Raw genomic sequence first — 20984 nt, forward strand, 5'->3', positions numbered from 1 at the left:
TTGACTGTTCTGGAACTCACTCTGTAGACCAGGCTCTCCTCAAACTCAGAGATCCACCTACCTCTGCCTCCAGAATGCTGGGATTAAAGGCCCCAACTAGCTCAGAAAAGTCTTTTTAACAGTGTCTTTTGCTTTCCTTAGGGTGCCTTGGTTTTAGCCATAGTATTTTTTTGTTATTACAGAATTTTTAAGTACCTCTAAGGTCCATCGCCTCCTGTAGCATTAGACAGTAGGACCTAGGGCAGGAGGTGCAGCTCAGTGGTGTAGTACATGCTTAGCATGCACACGGTTCTGGATCAGTCTTTATGGACAAGAGGAAGGAACCCAAAGAAGGAAGAGAAGAGGGAAGGGAGAAAGAATCTGAAAGTAGGCACACTTAAGTTTGTTACCCCAGAGCCATACTTTATTTATTTGAATTTTTTTGTGACAGATTCTCTGTAGCCCAGGCTGACCTTGAACTGCTTCATTCTTCAAGAATACTGGGATTATGGGTGTGAGCCACCATACTGGATTTAAATTTGAAGTTCCAGGGTAGATTCATGGAAATGGTTTTCAGGCTCAGGCTGAGGGATTTCTGTTTTTGTTTTGTTTTGTTTTGTTTTTACTCCCAAGACGGAGTCTTTGCTGGATGTGGTGGTTCATGCCTTTGATCCTCACACTTGGGAAGCAGAGTCAGGGTAGAGACTGATTTCCAGGCCAGTCAAGGTTACTTGTTGAGACCTTGTCTCAACAGCAACAGCAAAGCAGTCTTTATTGTAGCCTAACCTGTCCTTAAACTCAAATCACACCTCCTGACTCCCACCCTTCTGTTGGAATGCCATTGCTGGCTCACCACGCATGCTTTATCCTTTCGGCAGTTATCGTTCCTTCTCACGGTCTCCTTTGGATTAATTCCTTTATTTATTTTAATGTATTTATCCTAATGTTTGTTCACATTTGTGTTCTCTTCCTACCCCCCGCCCATGGTGCCTTCCTCATTTATGGGTAGAGTTTTCCACTTGGACTTTTGGGGACCAGTATGGGAGGAGAAACAGATAGCTGCTAGTGTTCCATGCGGCTTGTCTTCTGCCCCCAAATGATAAGTGAGTTTACTAAATATAGCTCGCTGGAAAGAAAATTCTCTGACTGGGTTTGGTCCTTGTTTTGCATTTTTAAAGTTGAGCCTGATAGCTTTTAGGTAAAAAGCATTTCTTTGACCTCAATTATTTTGCAGGTGAGAAAAAAGCAGGATAAATTTAAAGGTGAACTTTTACATATCCCCAAATCATTATTCTTCACTAAAAAGTCTATTTTGGCAGCTGAACATATGCAGTAAAAAGGAGCTGCTGCTGTATCTTTAAAAGCTGTCCTCAGAGCAGTGTGGAGGCAGGCATACCACTGAAGTACTTGAATGAAAGCAAGAAGAGGTGGGAGGGGGTGATCTTGCAGTGTGTGTGTGTCTGTGTGTGTACACGTCTTGGTCTGCCTGTCTGTCTGTCTGTCGGCAGAGCTCTGGGTGACATCCCTTAAAACAGCTGGGCTGTGGTCAGCTTCAGATCTGCTGTCAGAGCACTTAGCGTGCCGGAAAAGCAGCAACAAGGATCAGTAGCATTTCATTCAAGGGTGAAGGGGGGCGGCTGGGGACTGTAGGCGGGGGAAGAGGCACAGGTTTCCCAGAAGGAATTTCTTCCGGCAAAATTCCGGCAGAACAGATCCTTACAATGAGGTCTCCATTAATAATGTGAGCTTGCTGTTGGTGCTGTTGGTGTAAGTGCAGATCCATCTGGGGTGAGTTTTGGATGATTTTCTTTCTTTAAATAAAAGTCCTTGGACTTCACAGGCTGGGAGGGAGAGGTGACAAAAGCTGGCATTTTAAAAAATATTGTTGATTTAATTACAATATACACTATATAAATTAAATTTTAAGTATTAAATTTTTCAAGGATTTTCTGGACATTTTCAGGGGCTGATTTTTATATTTAAAGATTTTGATTATTAGGTTTGTTAGAACTTCTACTGTATGCAGACTCTACCGCTTTCATAATGATTTTTAAGCAATGCTTCATTCAGATTTTGCTTATGAGAATCGCAGAGATTTCTGTTCTCTCTGGTGATGCTGTTGACGCACATTGCAGGAAGCAGGGAATCCCCTATAAATATCCTTCAGTGTGTCATTACCCAGCTCTCCATGCCCTGCTGGTGAATATGCCTCTGTGTCCTGTGTCTTTATGTAACTGTCCCCTACTCTTCAAATGTGTTAAGAAGAAAAATGTCGCCTTTTCTGTATCTAGGGAGCTTTTGTGGTTATAAACATCTGGGAGTAATTTGCTAAACCATTTTCCTACAAATGCTGTTTGATGCGTTGAGGTCGTTATGAGTTTCTCTGGTTTTACCACTTCTAATTTTGGATGGCTTGTTTGTTTCTTACAATTGGCTTGTTTTTGCTGGCTTTGGTTTCTAAAGAGTGCAGAGATGGGATTCCCTCTCCCTCCAGTGACGTATTATTTTGTTTGCAGTCTTTTTCTTCTGAGAGGGAGGGGACGGAGAGAAAGAAGAAGAAAAATCGATCTGAAGCGGTGCGTTCTCCCTTTATGACTGATGATAACTGGACACCACTGAACAAAGCGGGCAGCTAACTGGGGTTTAGCGGTGGGGTACCATTGTGTTTGTTTCTTTTACAACAAGCGTAGACCAAAGTCCGGATTGCTGAAGCAAGGTGCTTGAATTAACCCTGTGAGTGCTGATGCTGATGAATTTTTACCTAATTGCTATTTTTAAATGTAGAAGAAAAGAGCTCATGAAGAGGGAGGGCTAAGAACCCAGAACTATGAACTTAAACTGAGTTTTGGAATTTGGGATTTTTTTTTCTGTATTATTTATGCTGGTCCTGATCACTTTGTGTGATGTTTTCCAGAGCTCAAAATAGGTGGTTATATAAAAGTCCTTGCCACTGTAGTTGAGTATAAAATTCAGTCTGAATCTATAGAGCTAAAGCAAAGCTTGGGAAGGACTTGCCAGGTATGAACTAGGTGTGAGAGCAACAGCCCTAGCTCATTAATTTTTGGATTTAGTGTTTGGGTTTCCAATTCCTTTTATGAACTCCATTTTAATACTGCTGATCTTTGAAGGGCTACCTGCAGAGGTCAATTTGAAGAACTCAGTAGGCTAGAGCCTAGAAAAATCTGAGTCACCTTTCTGTAAAAGATAGCATCTGTAGAATTGTACCTTTAAGAATCTGCCTGTTTATTTTCTTATCTTAATTTATGTATCTGTTCTGTACTGCCACTTATTCTGAATTCTTTGTAATAAGTAAAAAAAATAATAATTTCAGTTGTTTAGCTTAGATTATGCAGTTCTATTTTCTGCAGTATTTCAGTAATTTGTTATATCTATAAATGTTTCAAACTAACAATTTAACTTTATTTAGACAGTGGGGTGAGGGGAGGTAGAAAAGGGTAAATGTAGAATAAATGAAGAACAGTCTAAAAGAATAACCTATTTATCATAGAGACAGGAGCTGTAAGGTTAATACTGAATTCCACCTTATCTTTGCATCTTGATATTGCAGCAAATATGTGGGTAATTTCTCATTAGCTTTTCAGGAAACCCCTGTGGTGGACAACCCTCCTTAACCGTTGCTGGGAGACTGCTCTGACGTCACTGGGAGCAGTTCCCAGTCTGCAACTAGAACAGGAATAGCCTTTGAGGGGGGAAGAAGTGCTGCGAAATGAAAAGACAGTTGTTTTGAGCGTGGTTTTCCTTTGACTTAGGGGCTGGTGGGCTACATCTAAAGCCTTTCTTAAGTGTTTCAGTCATTTCCAGGCCAAAAAAAAAAAAATCAAAAGATTATTTTATTTCAGCTGAAAGTGCCTTTCTTTTTAATCAAGTCTTTGTTTTCTAACTGTCAGAAAAGGTCAAGGAGAAAAGCTGTTAAAGGTGTTAGAAAAGTAAGAACACAGTTTTCTTATCTTTCATTTTCTTGTACCCGAGTCCTTTTTGGGGAATTAAAGAAAGATCAAGGGCAGCTTTTGTAAAGGGTGTTTTAGCATAACTTAATAATTGAAAATAAGATACATGTTGGAAGGACATTCTTGCAACATTGACTGTTTTCATATGATTTTATTTTATTATTTAAGACAGGCTCTAACATAGCTAGGATTGACCTCAGACTTGCCGTAGAGCTAAGAATGACCTTGAGTCCTGCACCTCCTGCCTTCACCTCTCAGGCCCTGGGATTTCAGGCAATATACCACCATATATATTGGTAGGAGAACATTTCTGAACCTAAAGTTAATACACTTCATTTTTTTTAACCTCTCCTTTTTTAATCTCCCACTTTTGTTAATAGTCAGTTATTAGTCTGTCTTTAAGAAAGGCATTCTTCTGGTCATGGGGGTGCACACCTTTAATCCCAGCACTCAGGAGGTAGAGGCAGGTGGGTCTCTCTGAGTTCATGGCCAGTCTGGTTTACAGTGAGTTCCAGGTCAGCCAGGGCTATACAGAGAAACCCTGTCTCCAAATGCCCCCCCCCCAATTTTTATTACATTTTAAATTTTATGGGGCTGGAGAGATTGCACAATGATTAAGAGTACTGGCTGCTATTGTAGAGGATTCAAGTTCTGCACCTACATGGCAACTCAAAACTGCTTGTAACTCCAGCGACAGGGGATCAAACAATGTCTTTTGACCTCCACGGGTGCTAGGCAAATATGTTCAGGCAAAACACTCATACACATAAAATGAATCTTTTAAAAAATATTTGGGGATTATAATATAATTACATGGTCTTCCTTTCCCTTTCCCCCTCCAAACCCTAATCTTTTTAAAAGATCATTTTTATTGTGTACTTGAGTGTTTTGCCTACATGTACGTTCATGTACCTCATGCACACGTGGTGCTTAATGAGGTCAGGTAAGGGTGTTTGATCTCCTAGAGTTGGATTTATAGGCAGTTGTGAGCTGTCATGTGGGTGCTGAAACGGAACCCTGGTCCTCTGGAAGAGCAACCAATCAATGTTCTTAACCACCGAGCTTTTTTATAAATCTTGGTTTTTCAAAACAGGGTTTCTCTGTGTAACAACCAGGCTGTCCTCAAACTCACAGAGATCTGCCTGCCTCTGCCTCTGCCTCCTGAGTACTGGGGTTAAAGGCATGTGCCACCACCACCTGGTTCATAAATCTTAATTTTTAAAAATACTTATTTTGTGTACTTGTGTGTGTGTGTGCATGTGTACACATGTACCATGATATATGTGAGGTTGGGACAAGTTATAGAAGCCAGCTTTCTCCTCTCTTCCACCATGTGGGTCTTAGCTGCCTTTTTCTGATGAGCCATCTTACCAGCCCTCTCATTTATTTACTTACTGTTTTCCTCTTTGTGTGTGTGTGTGTATTGCCTGTGTACCAGTGTGCAGACCCATGTACATGCCTTGGAGGGAAAGGTGCAGATTGGTATGCCCTCCGCTATTGCTGTCCACCTCAGTTTTGAGACAGGATCTCCATTCCATTTTGCTTCTCTGTTGCTGTGATGAATCACTCTGACCTGGAAGCAGCCGGGGGAGGAAAGGGTTATTTCATATTCCAGCTTACCATCCATTAAGAAAAGCCAAGCCGAGGAGGGGTGGAGGGACACGACACGACACAAGGCAGGAGTCTGAAACAGACTTACGGGGAAATACTGATTACTGGCTCACTCACAAGCTTGCTTTTGGGCTCATGGTTAGCTAGATTTTGTATATATCCAGGACCACCTGCATAGGGATGGTGCTCCTCTTCCTTGCCTGGGCCCTCTCACATCAGTCTACATTCAAGACAAAAGTCAACTTTTTACTGGCCAATCTGATCTGGGAAAACCCCCAGGTGAAGCTCCCTCAACTCTGGGCTATTGTCAAGCAAAAACTGAAGCCTACTAGGACAGTCTCTCGCTGACCCTGGAATGCTGACCCTGGCTAGACTGGTTGGCCAGTGAGCCCCTGGAACTCTCCTGTCTCCTTCCTGTCTCTTTGCCAGGCACCACTCTTCACAGGGGCACTCGGGATCCAAACTAGGTCCTCATGCTTTACTGACTGAGCCATCCCTATCCCCCAATTCCTAGACACTTTCAAGACTGAATTAGCATTAGCCATTACAACTAGTATTTAGAAATCAAATAGATCATGCCATTTGTGTTTTCACATTACTTAGAAATTTACTTATGTGTGTGCGTCAACATTCATGTATACATGCTGTGTGTCTACATCCATGTATGCTGCTGTGTATGTGTGTCTACATCCATTTGTGTGTGCTCTGTGTATGTCTACATCCATGTTTGTGTGCCTTGAAGCACACATGGAAGTCAGGACTACTTTTGAGGAGTTGATTCCCTGCTCCCACCTTGTGTGTCTCTCTTAATTCTGCTGAGCTGTATTTTAGGCCAGCTGGCCCACAAGCTTCTTGGTTCTCCTGTCTCTGCCCCCCATTTATCCTAGAGTGCCAGGATTACAGATGGAAGCCACCACATGTGTCTTTTTGTCATTTCTGGTGATTGAATTTAGGTTATCAGGCTGGCATGGCAAACACTTTTTCATCTGCTGAGTCATCTCGCCAGCCTTTCTCCCTTTTGGGGTGGTATGAGGATCAAACCTAATGCCTTATGTATGCTGTGAGCTGTACCACTGAGCTACACACCAGCCCCTCATGTGGAAGGTCTGAAGAAACTAGAACAGATTTCTAAGCCATATGAAATAGTGAGTTTCTAAAAGGAATGTAAGCATGGAGTGAGCATTTCATGGGAGATGCTCTGACACAGCTGGCCCTCTTCAGGACCATGGCGGGTTCTGAGGCACACACTTCTGCTTCCAGCTCTACAGAGGCAGACCAAATAGCCTTTCTTTTTCTTGTTTTTTTTTTGTTTTGTTGGTTTGTTTTTCAAAAAAGATTTTTTTCTGTGTCTCTCTGGCTGTCTTGGAACTTACTATGTAGACCTGACTGGCCTCGATCTCCTAAGCACTTGAGAGTAAAGGTCTGCGCTTTCTAATTTGATCTCAAAGGCCAAATTGTGAACATGCACTCTGAAAAGATTAGTAACTCTTTTTTTTTTCTTGATCATCATTCATCTCTTTGTTGATTTGGGTTTGTTGTTCTGGTTTTTGTAGAGAACCTTACCACATGGGCCTCAGATTTACTATGTAGCCCATCCCAACCTCATATTCCCAGATCCTCTTATCTCAGCCTTCTAAGGGCTGAGATGAGGTGTGGACCACCATGCCTGTTTTGTTTTTGCTTTCTTTTTGTTCTTGTTTGATGTTTTGTTTTCATACAAAATCTCCATATGTAGCCCATGCTGATCTCAGACTCATGGCATCTTCCTGCTTTAGCCTCCAGAATGTTGGGTTTATAGGCATGCTACCATGTCCAGCTGTTTTTTTGCTTCCTACCATTGTTCTAATTTACTTTCAAATCTTGGTGTTGTGGAGTCTTTGGGTGCGGTGGAGCCTATCTATTGGCTCAGGTGGGCTTAATTCTAGAGAATTAGGGTCATGAGAACTCAGTAGTCACCCGAGTTATTCTGAGTAGCTCCAGGTTCTTGTCTTATGATAGTGAAGAATGACAAGCCAGGACAATAGAAGAGCCAGCAAAACTTTATTGAGGTAGAGAAGCAGTTCCTTGTCTTCAGTGAGTTGCTAGTCTGACCTCCTGCCTGGGCCCTTTTTATCCCTAGTACTTGAGCCTTATTGGCTTAAGCCTGTAGGTAAACTAGCAGTTGTGGAAGAGCCTTGTGTTTGAGGTGAGTGGGTGTGGAGGAGCGTGGTTGAGTAGGAGAAGGCATGCTCAGGAAGAGGTAGCCAAGAAAACCCTGCTCAGTTTGTAGTAGGAGAAAGAACCAGGAAGTGAGGAGAGCTGCCGGGCAGCTGTTGTCAGAGTTCACACTGCTGGTCTTGCAGTGACTTGTCAGAGCCTTTGGAAATCCACAGCTGTGCCCAGTGTGCTGGCACACACTTAAACCCCAGCACTTAGGCTGAAGCAAGCATATCTACGTAAATTTGAGTCCAGTCTGGTCTATAACAGTGAGCCCCAAGCCTGGCAGCGGTGGTGAATGCCTTTAACGCAGGTGGATCGCTTAGTTCGAGGCCAGCCAGGACAGAGTTCCAGGAGAGCTCCAAAGCTACAGAGAAACCCTGTCTCAAATAATAAATAAATTATTAATTATTACTAGATTTATTATTTATTTATTAATTAATGGTGAGCCCCAGGCCAGCCAGTTCTATATAGTGAGACCCTGTCTCAAAAAAAATTAGACAAAAGCAAAACAAAACAAAATTCACAGCTTCTGATGTAAATTTATAGAGAATGAACTTTATTTATTATACAGACTCTTTGCTCTCAAGGCCCAATCTAATATTTACGTGGAGGAGGGCTTCTGAGCCAAATTTAGGAAGAGCCAGCAGTTGGGCCAGCTTCTCTGACTGTGGTGTTTGTTCTGAGGTCAGCCGAGAGCCTCCACCTACACAGAACCACCAGCTTGGAGTGGCTTTTCTTTTCCAGTGACTTCTTATTATCTGCCTGCTCCCATCTCTATCACTGGGACATTTGCCTTGGGCACCCACCTCAGGAGAGCCATTCCTTATGTTTCTCTGGAGAGGTGCTGTGCTCATTGGACTGTCTTTCTTCATGTATCTGTAAGAATGTATGGTTTGTATGAGCGATCACGATGAGGATTCCTTAAAATTACTACCACATTTTAAAATGAACTGATTTGGGAAAGGTTAGTTGTGCCCGATAGTGAGCTGGAAGTCTTGTATACACTAAGTGTATGCTGTACCATTGAGGTACCTTGACCTCCAAAGAAAATGTAGGATTTTAAATAGACCAAACATTGAATCAAACCTACCAAACTCCATAGCTACTGAGAAACCCTGTCTTGAGAACAAAATAAAATAAAAATACTAAACTATCCATCCTGTTCCTTTTACCTTCTAGTTTTTTTCTTTATTTTATTTTTAGTTTTTTATTTTTTGAGACAGAGTAGCTTAGGAGCCTGTTCTGGAACTAGCTCTTGTAGACCAGGCTGGCTTCAAAGTCTCAGAGATCCACCTGCCTCTGCCTCCGGAGTGCTGGGATTAAAGGCGTGCACCACCACTGCCTGGCCACTTCTGGTTTTATTTTATAACATGTTTTGGATTGTGAGCCTAGCCTTTAATGTCTGAGTCATCTCACCAGCCCTGTGCTGTAACTTTGCTATTCTTTTGTATCTTTTAAATTGCTTACTAAACTACTATATTGCAGAACAAGTTCTGGGACAGCCAAGGCTACAGAGAAACCCTGTCTTGACCCCACCCCCCAAAGAGAAGAGTGGTAAAGGCAGCTGTCACCAGGCCTGGCAGCCTGAGTGTGGAAGAAGAGAACCCACTCCTACTGGTGGCCCTCTGCCTTCCACACATGCCATGCATGTGTCCAGTTGCATACACATACAAAATAAATAAGTAAAATACGAGAGAATGATTGATTTGGCAAAAGTGAGAACAGTACTGCCCATGTGTAGTATTCTGAAAGTTGAAGATCCCACCATGAGGCCTGAAAAGGGGACATGGCATGGGACAGTTGAAAACACTAACTGTTTTTTTTTTAAGCTTTTTTTCCTTAAATGGGTGAAGTAAGGGAAAACATTTTATCTCTATCTCTCTCTCTCTCTCTTTTTTTTTTTTTTGGTTTTTTGAGGCAAGGTTTCTCTGTAGTTTTTGGAGCCTGTCCTGGAATTAGCTCTTGTAGACCAGGATGGCCTCAAACTCACAGAGATCCATCTGCCTCTGTCTCCCAAATGCTGAGATTAAAGGTGTGCACCACCACCGCCTGGCAAAACATTTTATCTCTAAAATTCCAGAATACATATATCCTGAGGAAGTCAATGAATTTTTTTTAAATAAAGATATAGCTTCAAATGTGTTCATTAGAGTATTTTAATGTAAAATTGATAGCTGTCTTTGAATTCACAATAATGAGGAAATGGCTAGATAAATTATGATCCATGTAATAATAGAATATATGTATGTATATGTATTTTTTGTTTGCTTGTTTTTTTGAGACAGGGTTTCTCTGTGTAGTCCTGACTGTCTTGAAACTCTCTTTGTAGACCAGGCTGGCCTCAAACTCACAGAGATCCACCTGTCTCTGCCTCCTGAGTACTGGGTGGTGGGAGTATGCATCACCACTGCCTGGCTTCTAGAATATTTCTTTAGTTAAAAGTAATTAAAAACCTGTTGTGGTATTTACACTTGTAATCTTAGTACTGAAGAGGTTGAGACAGGAAGATTGCTAGTTCAAGAGCAGTCTTGTCTGCATAGTGAGACCATAACTAGCCTTGAATATATAAGATCTTGTCTTTTAAAAATTAAAAGAACCGGTTGGGTGGTGGTGGCGCATGCCTTTAATCCCAGCACTGGGAGCTGAAGCAGGTGAATCCCTGTGAGTTCGAGGCCAGCCTGATCTATAAGAGCTAGTTCCAGGACAGGCTCCAAAAGCTACAGAGAAACTCTGTCTCGAAAAACAAACAAACAAACAAACAAAAAACCTAAAAATTTAAAGAACCAGATGTGGTGGCTCATGCCAGTAATTTCAGCAGGTAGAAGGCCAAGACAGGAGGGTTACTGTTAGTCTGAGGACAGTCTGGGTTACATAGTGAATTCCAGGTCAGCCTGGGATTCAGAATAAGACCCTGTCTCAAACAAACAACCAAACCCAAACAGAATAAGAGGTCAGGATAATAGAATATGCCTGTAACCCGAGCGCTTGAGAGGCCTAACAGTGGATGGGTGTGTGCACAAGTACAGGTAGCTGCCCTTGGAGTTCAGAAGAGAGCTTCAGACTGCGAGGAGCTGCAAAGAAAGTTTTCGCGTAAAATTGAGATAAAGACGATACTCTATGTAAACTGTGAACGTAATATTGAGAGCACTGGAAATAATCAGTTCGTAACAGCTACATATTTTTTTATAAACAGTCTTTCAGGTACTGAAGGCTGGTCTTCAACTTACTTTGAAATTCTGATCCTACTGCCACAACTCCCAAGTGTTAAGATTACAGGTGTCCTACCTTGTCCAGACTATGAAATACTGAGGTAGATAGAGGACAAGGCTTCCTGTGTGCTAGGCCAGCAGTGCATCAACTCAGCTACAGCTCTAACCCCACTACTTCACCATTTTTATTATTTTAGGAAAATAACTTCCTGTGACCAGAGTTTTGGGCTTATATTGCGAGATAACATCATTCAGAAAATATCCTTTTTTTCTTTTCTTTTTTCTTTTTTTGAAACAGGGTTTCTCTGTAGCTTTGGGGCCTGTCCTGGAACTAGTTCTTGTAAACCAGGCTGGCCTCAAACTCACAGAGGTCCGCCTGCCTCTGCCTCCTGAGTGCTCAGATTAAAGGTGTGCGCCCAGCCAGAAAATACCTTTTCATTCAGCTTCTTGTCCTTTCAAACCCAATAAATAAATACACCGAACTTGGATACTTAATAGCTTAAGTTCTTTACATCTTTTTTTTTTTTTACATCAGTTGTATTTATCGTGTGTGTGTGTGTGTGTGTGTGTGTTTGCGTGTTTGCTTACCCACCTGCTATGGTGCACGTGTGGTGGTCAGAGGACAACTTGTTGACGTCAGTTCTCTCATTCCTCCATGTGGGTCAAGGGATCAAACTCAGGTTGTCAGACTTGGTAGTAGCTGCCGCTGCCCCCTGAGCCATCTATCTAGCCTTCCAGATCTTTTGAAAAGAAAACAATAAAGAGGGATCCAGAGAGAGAGAGAGCGAGCAGGTAAAAGAAGCTAAAAGTGCCAACACCTGTCTCTAAGGCTAATTCCAGTCAGCTAGTTGTTGACTCCACCCCTGATTCAAAGTTAACTTTATTAACAGTCTCAGAGTGTCACAGTAGGATCAGATATCCTGCAACAACAGTATCTTAGTGTAACAACTTTGGTGTACTTAATATTATTGGAGTATATGCTAAAACATTGTAAGACAGGGACTGGAAAGAACTTGCTGCTCTGACACAGCACCATGTCTGGAAGCCACTGCAACTCTAACTCCAGGGTATCAGATGCTCTCTCCTGGCCCCTGAGCACATATACACCCCACTACATACATAATTAAAGCTAAAATAAATCTTTTGTTGTTGTTTGTTTGTTTTTCCTGGACAGGGTTTCTCTATATAGCCCTGATTGTCCTGGAACTCATTCTATAGACCAGACTGGCCTCAGACTTAGAAAACTGCCTGCCTCTGGCTCTCCACTACCTGGCTAAAATAGATCTTTTTAAAAAATTGTTAAAAGCCGGGCGGTGGTGGCATACACCTTTAATCCCAGCACTCGGGAGGCAGAGGCAGGTGGATCTCTGGGAGTTCGAGGCCAGCCTGGTCTATAAGAGCTAGTTCCAGGACAGGCTCCAAAGCTACAGAGAAACCTTGTCTCGACAAACCAAAAAATAAAAAATTGTTAAAATAGGGCTGGAGGAGATAGTATTGCTGGTAAAGTGGTTCTCATGTAGGACATGAACCAAAGTTGGGGCTCAGGCACTCACATAAAAGCTAGCAAAATGGTACACACAGCATGGACTCCTGTCATCCCAGTGCCAGAGGGGCAGATGCAGGAGGGTGTCTAAGGCTCATTGACTGAACTGAGTTGAATTGGTAAGCTCCAAGTTAGATTGGCTCTGAGACAAAAACACAAAAAAGATGGAGAGCAATTAGGAATACATTTTAGCTTCTGGCCTCAACATGCACATGTATACACGTCCACCTTGTCCACATATACAAATGAGTGTATACATAAAATTGTTAAAATAGAAAAATTAATGTTTTATATATTTTAGTACAGTTAGAGAACACAAAGAGCAATGTGAACACAATTAAAATTCATAATTTCCAACTAATTCCATTTTTTTATTTATTTTTTAGACAGAGTCTCACTTTGTAGCCTTAGCTGTCCTGGAACTCACTCTGTAAGTCAGGCTGTCCTTGAACTCACAGAGATCCCACCGCCTCTGCCTCCTAAGTGCTAGAATTAAAGGTGTGCACCACCACTGCCTGACTCACACAAGGCAAAGGGTAGAGGCCACAGTTGCTGTTGCACTCTGAGATATTTCGTCAGTTTTGGTAAACTGCAGCAGAAGAACAGGAGACCTTAGATAACATGCAGGCCGTTTATAGAGGACAACTGTGTGCTAGTGAGGTAGGTTTTTTTGTTTTTGTTTTTTTTTAGTTGGTTCAGTTTTCTTTCCTTTTTCTTCTTCAGGGATGTTTGCAGGCAAAAGAGGAGGAATGAGGTCATATGGAATGTGAAGAGCAAATATATTATTTTGGCCTTGGGAGCAGCAGCTTTTGGTTTTTGTTGGGTAGAAGAGATCTGCAGAGAAGATGGCAGATGTGACAGAATGCTAGGGACTATAGGAATTGTGTCTGAACATGTGAACTACAAAGGCTTAAGATATGTCAGTTTCCATGCCTGTTACAGCATTTCAAAAGAAAGGAAAAAAAGAAAGAAACTTTAAAAAAGATTAAGTTAAAGCCTTTAGCTTTGGTATTGTGAGTGCCTGAAGCTGAGCTCTCATCTCAGGATGAAAACCAACTGTTCACTTAGATTACCCTTACGTCCGTGTTCGGAATCTTAGAAGTTTTTCTTCTGAAATTGAACAGGGGAAAAAAAATCTTAAGTGTTAGTTCCATAGATTCATTGACATTGCTGTTCACTACTCTACCCCAAACTGAAATTTTAGGGTGCTCGAACGGCAATATTTCTTACATGTTGGCAGAGACCATTCTCTCAGCATTTGTAGCAGAAACCGTCTGTGGAAACAGTTTTTATTTAAGATGAGAGGGTGAGCTCATTTTATAGTTCCTAGTGATAGAGACTGTTGCCATGGAGTCCTGGATCAGATTGGCCCACCTAGGGGCCAATGAACAGGTAGACCATAGATGATTTAACCTTGCCAAATTCCTTTATTTGTGATTTATTGCATTAGTACTGACTGAATGAATGTAGAGCAGTGATGTGAGACATTTCAAGAACTTTATTTTCAATATGATTTGATTGGGAGATGAAGCCTCTACCTCATATTTGAAATATTTAAATATCATATTATTATTCTATATTATATTTATCATATTTAAAGTGCACTCCTTCCGTAATCACTGGGCTTCCACTGAGAAGCTCCAGTTGTCTTGATATCTGACCTTACAGAAAGGATTAGTTGGAGTTATCGTTCATGTTTTCCATCCTCACTTCCCTACCTTGGCCATTAGTTACTTTCCTGTTGCTGTGAGGAAGCTACAAACAAGGCAGCTTATAAAAGAAGGCTCATGGTTTCAGAGGGTTAGAGCCCATGACCATCGTGGCGGAGAGCACGTCAGCAGGCAGGCAGGCATGTAGCAGTAGTTGAGAGCTTACGCGGTGAGACAGCAGAGCTAGCTGGGAGTGGTGTGCGCCTTAACACCCAACTCCTAGTGACAAACCTCCTCTTTATCCTTTCCATTCTCATTCAAACCACCACAGTCAGAGCTACTTCCACCCACCCTCCCCAGCCAGGGTTTCTCTGTGTAGGGTGTCCTAGAACTAGTTCTGCAGAGCAGTCTGTCCTAGAACTCACAGAGATTTGCCTGCCTCTCTCTTCCAGTGCTAGGGTGCTAGGATTAAAGGCATGGACCACCATTGTCCCACTAGTTACTCTAATTTTTTAATTTAATTTTATTTATGATGTGGGAGGGTTGGTGTGTGTCATGGCAGACACATGGAGGTCAGACGACAGCTTTGGGGTCAGTTTTCTCCCTCTACCGTGTGGATCCTAGGGATTGAACTTCACCTTGATTTTAAGACAGGGCCTCATAGATATCAGATTGGCCTTAAATACCTACATAATTTAGGATAGTTTTGAATCCTTCTGCACAAGCTCCCAAGATGGGATTAAAGGTGTATACCATCAGAGCCTGGAAAGATGGTTCAGTGGTTAAGAGCACTTGTTGCTCCTTCAGAGGACCCAGGTTTGATACCCAGCACCCACATGGCATCTTAGAACCTTCATAACTACAGTTCCAAGGGATCCACAGCCTCTTCTGGTCTCTGTAAGCACCAGGCACAAACATGGTACATAGACATATATACAAGTAAAATACTCACATGAAACAAAAGTCATTTAGCTCACACAGTTTTTAGAAGCAAATTTTGAATGGGATTGTCATTAATCCCTTCCTTGAGAGAGAGAGTTTTTTTAAAAAAAAAAATCCCTTTCTTAGTTTGGGAAAGCAGCAGGTCATTTTGAGAAAACATTGTGCAAAAGTTAGTTTAGAGCCAATTTTTTTTGTTAATTCTATGAGCTAGTGTTTCAGTAGCCCAGGCTAGCTTAGCACTCACATGTACAACCATCCTGAGTTAAATTCTACCTTTTCTATTTACAGTCTTAAAATATGTAATTCAATTTCTTTAATTCATTTATTCACTCATTTAAAAATATACCCTGATTATAAATTGTGAATAACACACAGTAATTAATGCTCATTGCTTCCCAGCGGAAATGTTGAGGCAAGCTCATAAGTTTGAGGTCTGCTTGATCTAAACTTAGTGAGAGCCTATTCCCAAATAATGTTTAAAAGGGTTGGAGTTGTAGCTTATGTCAGATCATTTGTTCAACATGCTTGAGTCTGCCATTAGCCTAGAACAGACTGAGCCATACAGCAAGTTCCTGCCCCCCCCCAAAAAAAAGGAAAGAAAAAGAAGAGGGTCAAAGGATATAGCTCGGTCAGTGGGTGCTTGCCTAGCATGCACAAAGCCCTGGGTTCGGGGCTGGAGAGATGGCTCAGCGGTTAAGAGCACTGATTGCTCTTCCAGAGGACCCGGGTTCGATTCCCAGCACCCACATGGCAGCTCACAACTGTCTGAAAATGCAGTTCCATGAGATCTGACACCTTCACACCAACAAACATAATAAAGTTAAATAAATAAATAAAAAAGTTAAAAAAAAAAAAAACAAAGCCCTGGGTTCTACACTTAGCACCACCACCTAAAACCAAATTTTCACACACCTGAAAACCAGCTCTTAGATGGGTTCAGGAGAATCAAAAGCTCAGGGTCTTCTACTTCACGAGTTTGAGACTATGCTGAGCTAAATGAGACCTTGTCTCAAAAAAAAATTAAAAAGGATAACAACTCATATAGAATCTCAAGGAAACACAAATATCTTTACAAACAACAACAGCAAACAGTTGGGAGAGGGGAAGCTGGGTGTGGTGGTCCCTGTAATCCCAGCACTTCAGAAATAAATGATACAAGCTTTGGAATTACAGATGTGCACCATCATCCCCAGCTCATTAGATAATAACTAATTATCGCAGTTAGTATTGTTGCTGGCCTACTGCTATTAAACTGATGACAGTTGATTTCTGCAACCCCGAAATGGCTTGGTGTAGCTATCATGAAATTATAATATGTGTGTTTCATGAGCCTTCACAGTCTATAAAATAGACCATACAAGAGAAGGGAGAGTTCAGCCTACAGTCTCTCACTTTTATTTCAGAGAGGCATTTATCATGCATGCCTTGTATCCACATAAGCCAGTAGACAGCTCAGATACCCTAGAACTAGAGTTGTAGACAGAGTTCCAGCAGATCCAGTGACCTCGCCTGGCCATCACAGGACCAGAGACATTTGTCATGCCTATACATACATTCAGGCAAACACTTTAAATTAAATCTTAAAAAACAAGGGGCTAGAGAGGTGGCTTAGTGGTTAAGAGCACTACTGCTCTTCTTGAGGGTGTGGGTTCAATTCCCAGCACCCACATAGCAGTTCACAACTGTCTGTAACTCCAGTTCTTGGGGATCTGATACTCAAAACACCAATGTCCATAAAATAGAAATAAATAAATAAACAAGAAAAAATATTACTGCAAACAATTTCATTATTTCTTTTAGTTTTGGTTGCTTGATTTTTTTTTTTTTGTTTTGTTTTTGTTTTTGGAGACAGGATCTCAACCCTGTTGCCCAGACTGGCCCAATGGTAATCATCTTGCCTTAGGCTTCTGAGGGCTTTTATTTTATAGGCATGAACTACCACATCCATCAAGATAGAGTATTAGTATTAATTTATGAATGGGCTCTTACTTTCTCTTACCAGTTCTTAAAACAACCACTTTCTGACTTAATCATCAAAGATGAGTTTTACTTATACCTTTCCTTTTTTGGTTTTCTTTAGATTTATTTATTTAATAAATTCAGATTTATTTTATTTTTGTGAATGTTCTGCCTGCATGTATATATATGTGTACCATGTCAAAGAGGGCATCAGATGCACTGGAAATAGAGTTACTTACAGTTGTAAGCCCCCATATGGGTGCTCAGAACTGAGCTGAACCTGAGTCTTCTGTAAAAAATAACAAGTGTTCTTAACTGCTGAGCTGTTTCTCCAGTTCGCTGTGAGACAGGATCTCACAGTACTGTTCATGTATATGTTCCTTCTTCCTCGACATACTGTGCTGAAATTATAGTTATATATTTAGCTTGGTTTTAGTCCTTTTTTAATAGTTTATTTATTTTTATCTTATGTGCATTGTTGTTTTACCTGCATATATGTATAAGAGTGTCTGGTCCCCTAGTACTGGAGTTACAGACAGTTATGAGCTACTATACGGGTCCTCTGGAAGAGCAGCCAGTACCCTTAACTGCTGAGCCATCTCTGCAGCCTCTTCGTTTTATTCTTAAACTGCATGTAATTATGTAGAGAGACAGGCGCCCACTGAACCATCTCACTGGTCCAGTAAATTTTTAACGTATTACTTTTGAGCAGTTTGCTCTTCATACATGAATGAGTAAACGCCTGGGAAACTTTACCAGAAATTTACTACAGGGTAAGTCAGTGTTCTTAGTACCAATATTGTCATGTTTGTATTCTCTCTAGCTGACATTTATTGTGAAGTGAGAGCTGAGGTGATGTCTCCTATAATGCTGCACTTAGGACACTAAGGCAGGAGTGTTGTAGACCCATGGCTAATCTGAGACACATAGCAGGCTCCTGGGGAGAGGGATGGTGAATATGAGTCTGCCTCTCTCTCTAAGGATTCCCTATCTAATGTATTCCCTTTGCTCCATTGCTTTGTAGTTGTTTATAGAGTTGATAGAAGAATGCATTATCTCACTGTGTTCTAGAAGGTACTGATGTGGTGGCAGTCAAAAATTGATGGGGACTGTATAGTATTGTCTATGAAAGAAGTAGTTGAATCTTGATGTCCAGTCGCCCTCCCTGCTCTATCATGTGTCTTCATGCTCCCAGCAGCCGCTTGTGTGCAGCTTTGAGCCCTGAGTATCTCAGAAGATCCTCTGCCTTAGAAACTGTACAGTATGTACAAGTAGTTTACAGGGTGTTCATATGGGCTCTCCTGGGAGCTTCAGATATTTGCTTTGTTCTAGTCACTGTTGCATATGAAATAGTCTTTTTTTGTTTCTTCTGCCAAAAGTAAATCTCCCAACTCCTTAATTTCTTCTTTATGCCAAATAAACCATCAGAAGGAAAATTACTTCCATGCCTTCTACTGGCTAAAGTCATTCTCACTTTAAACCTTTTTTTTCTTTTTATAATTTGGGGCATTTGTGTATACAAGCAACCAAGCCCAAGTGCATTTGCACAAGTGCTGTGCCTGTGTCGTGCAAAGGCCAGGGCACATCCAGTACCAGGGAGCTTGACTAACTCGACCATCAACACTAGAATGGGCATGTGCAGCCCTGGCTGGCCTAGCGGTCATGTATACACCAGGCTGGCTTCAGATTGACACAGACCCACATGTCTGCCTCCTGAGTGCTGCGATAAACATAGACTGCCACACAACTCCTGGCTCGTGCCTGGTGTTTTGATTTGTTTAATTTGGGTTCTGAGTATTTGAACTCAAGACCTCATGCTTATACAGTAAATATTCTTACTCAGTAAGTCATGCCATAAGTCCCTGCTGTTCTTCCTTTTCAGTATTTTTTAAAAATTAATAAATTGACTTGCCATTAAGTTGTAATTTCATTTTTGTGTCCATTCTGCCCACCCCGCCATCCGCCATGAAGTTTTATTACTAGGAATTACCTTAATTAAAGGTTATTTTAAGGCAGAAATGTGGTGCACACCTTTAATTCTACCACTCGAGAGGCAGAGGAAGGCGGACCTCTGAGTTTGAGGCCAACCTGGTCTACAGAGTGAGTTCCAGGACAGCCAGAGCTACATAGTAAGACCCTGTCTTGAAAAAATAGCAACAAAAAAGGTTATTTTGAAGAGCAAAAGAATGCCTTACCCTAAGAAGAAGTTTTATTGACAGTACTAAGATAGAAATATTTTGAAACACTCAGCCAGGCACATACTTTTAATCACAGCACTTAGAAGGCTGACGTAGGAGAACTATTATTGCAGAACCAGCCTGGAAGAGAGGAAGCAGGAATGTGAGCCAGGTACAGTGTCACACCAGGAATGGTAGCACTTACACGTGGAGGCAGGTCATTCTTGGCTGCATGGTGATTTCCGGGCCCACCTAAGCTAAGATTTTTAACAGACAAAGAAACAAGCAAGCCATGTACAGGGGGCAGAAGAAGGGAGGAGAAATGGTTCTGTATTTAGTGTGTCTTTGGGATTAGTAACTGTCTCAAACCTCTCATAACTAGCATGTCCTGTAACCTGTTGTTTCCTGAATATGTGTGTCTGTCAGTACAGAGTTTTGTTGCTGTTTTTGAAACAATGAGAATGCTTGCGAGATGATAAGAAGACTTGAAACAGTTTTAATTGGAGGCCGAACTTAAACGAGAAATGCTTAAATAAGGAAATAACATAAAATTGTCTTTTGTAAGGGGCTGACAAACGTATTATGCTTGTTAAATATATGTATATCCTGCTTCCGGAGCCACTGTGCCTGTGATTGGCCAGTGCCAACAGGATATTCTTCATCAGACATTTTTAGTATCACTAAATGTCTGGTCTTCATACTTGCTCTTTATGGTGTGTGTTATCAGAGAAGACACTCACGGAGCAGCGTGAGAAATGCAGAAGTGCTGCGTGCAGCGTTAGTTACAGCGTGCTGTTTGCTATTTACCTTGTGTGTTTCTCTACATTCTTGAAACAATTTTTAGAGATTTGGTTGTTGTTATTTTATACTAAAAAATGCATGCATGCCTGCTTTTACAAAAGTAACTGTACAAACTGAAAAAATTACACTTTTTTGTTTTATTTCTTTTGTCTTTGCTTTTGTTTTTTGAGACAGGGTTTTTCTGTATTTTTGGAGCTTTCCTGGAACTCACTCTGGAACAACAACACCCAGACTTGTTTTATTTCTTGAGACAGGTCTCACAGGTAGCCCTGGCTGTCCTGGAACTCACTCTGTAGACCAGGCTGGTCTCGAACTCAGAGATCTACCTGCCTCTGCCTCCTGAGTGCTAGGATTAAAGGTGTGCGCTACCATCACCTGGCACCTGTGCTTGTTTTTTTATAACTGGCGTAGAAAGCTAAGTGAGCCGATGGGACCAAGTAACAGGAAGATTAATTTCATTGGGGTTTCTTTAGGAAAGTATTCCCAGAAGGAATAGTCTTATATTTAAAGGTAAATGCTCTGATTTTGTGGGAGATGAAGTGAGCCTACCCACAGCCTGGTGCCTTAAAGAACATTGAGGCTTGACTTACCTGACAGGACAGAGTAATACAGAAACTCAGCAGGGCCAGCAAGGTGGTTCAGGAGGCTCAGCAGGAAAAGGCACTCGTTGCCAGGCATGATGGCCTGCCTTCTATCCCTGAATTCCATATGGTGAACAGAGAGGACCAGCTCCTACAAGTCACATTCTAACCTTCACCCACATGCTGTGGCGCAGACACACACACACAATTTAAAAAAATTTAAAGCTAGTCATGTGTAAAGCTGGGTGGTGGTGGTGCAGTCCTTTAATCCCATCACTCGGGAGGCAGAGGGGGGTGAATCTCTGAGTTCGAGGCCAGTCTGGTCTACAAGAGCTAGTTCCAGGACAGGCTCCAGAGCTACAGAGA

The 20984-nt window shown here is 41.6% G+C and overlaps 1 protein-coding gene across 27 annotated transcripts in view; it reads left to right on the forward strand.

Moving 5' to 3' along the window:
* R3hdm2 (R3H domain containing 2) overlaps positions 1-20984 on the forward strand; it is a 122898-nt gene that overhangs the window by 35014 nt on the left and 66900 nt on the right. For 2 of the 27 annotated variants that reach the window (XM_075954846.1, XM_075954855.1), the window contains exon 1: positions 1595-1767. The exons of 15 other annotated variants lie outside the window; for them this stretch is intronic. The gene's annotated coding sequence lies outside the window, so the exon portion shown is untranslated. Of the gene's footprint in view, positions 1-1420; positions 1768-2495; positions 2556-20984 lie in introns of those variants that run through there. 10 more of the 27 variants (XM_075954850.1, XM_075954847.1, XM_075954841.1 and 7 more) reach the window with 9 other exon arrangements.

Source organism: Microtus pennsylvanicus, chromosome 20, assembly GCF_037038515.1.
Source record: "Microtus pennsylvanicus isolate mMicPen1 chromosome 20, mMicPen1.hap1, whole genome shotgun sequence".
Classification (NCBI taxonomy): Eukaryota; Metazoa; Chordata; class Mammalia; order Rodentia; family Cricetidae; genus Microtus; species Microtus pennsylvanicus.